This window comes from Mastomys coucha, unplaced genomic scaffold (assembly GCF_008632895.1).
Source record: "Mastomys coucha isolate ucsf_1 unplaced genomic scaffold, UCSF_Mcou_1 pScaffold15, whole genome shotgun sequence".
In the NCBI taxonomy this organism is placed as follows: Eukaryota; Metazoa; Chordata; class Mammalia; order Rodentia; family Muridae; genus Mastomys; species Mastomys coucha.
Window position 1 is genome coordinate 26329259 of NW_022196897.1, and position 932 is coordinate 26330190.

At 42.5% G+C, this 932-nt stretch overlaps 1 protein-coding gene across 1 annotated transcript in view; it reads right to left on the minus strand.

The window, feature by feature from the left end:
- Positions 1 to 932, minus strand: part of Psmb7 (proteasome 20S subunit beta 7) — a 60504-nt gene that overhangs the window by 3242 nt on the left and 56330 nt on the right. The gene's annotated exons all lie outside the window — the stretch shown is intronic.

Below are 932 nucleotides of genomic sequence, written 5' to 3' on the forward strand. Positions count from 1 at the left end.
CACCACCACCACCACCACCACCTCCCCCCTAGAACTCCAATGGCTCTTCCCCCTAGAACTCTGAAGAACTCCTAGAGCTCTTCAGGTGGTAAGTAGGGACCTAGATTTTTCAAACCCTTCATGCCCATGCCCTTTCTTCACTACAGTATCTTTTACTATATGCTGCTAGTATCTGTCATTTAAAGAAAGACTTGCTGGACAGTGGTGGCACACACCTTTAATCCCAGCACTTGGGAGGCAGAGGCAGGCGATTTCTTAGTTCAAGGCCAACCTGGGCTACAGAGTGAGTTCCAAGACAGCCAGGGATATACAGAGAAACCCTGTCTTGAAAAAAAAAAAAAAAAAGACTCAATAAGTTCTCCTAAGGGCTGAGCAGTAATATTTTAGGTTTCAGGGCACACTTATTATCTGTTACAACTATTCAATGCCAACAGACTATGCATAAACAGGTTGATTATCTGTCCCAATAAAACTTTATTAACAAAAACAGGTGTTAGGCTGGATTTTACTCCTGGACTTAGTTTGCTAAATGATCAAAATATCTTTTTTTTTTGGTTTTTCAAGACAGGGTTTCTCTGTAGCCCTGGCTGTCCTGGAACTCACTCTGTAGACCAGGCTGGCCTCGAACTTAGAAATCCGCCTGCCTCTGCCTCCCAAGTGCTGGGATTAAAGGCGTGCGCCACCACCGCCCGGCAAAATATCTTAACATGGACTCCAGGACAGAATTTTTCCATCCAATAATGGGGGAAGACAAAGCTGCAGTTTATAAAATCAAGGAATAAGGTAAACAGATGGCCCCCCCAAAAAAAAAGAAAGAGAGAGAAAGGAAAGAAAGAAAAAGAGAGAGAGAGAAAGAAAGGAAGGAAGAAAGGAAGAGAGAAAGAAAGAAAGAAAGAAAGAAAGAAAGAAAGAAAGAAAGAAAGAAAGAAAGG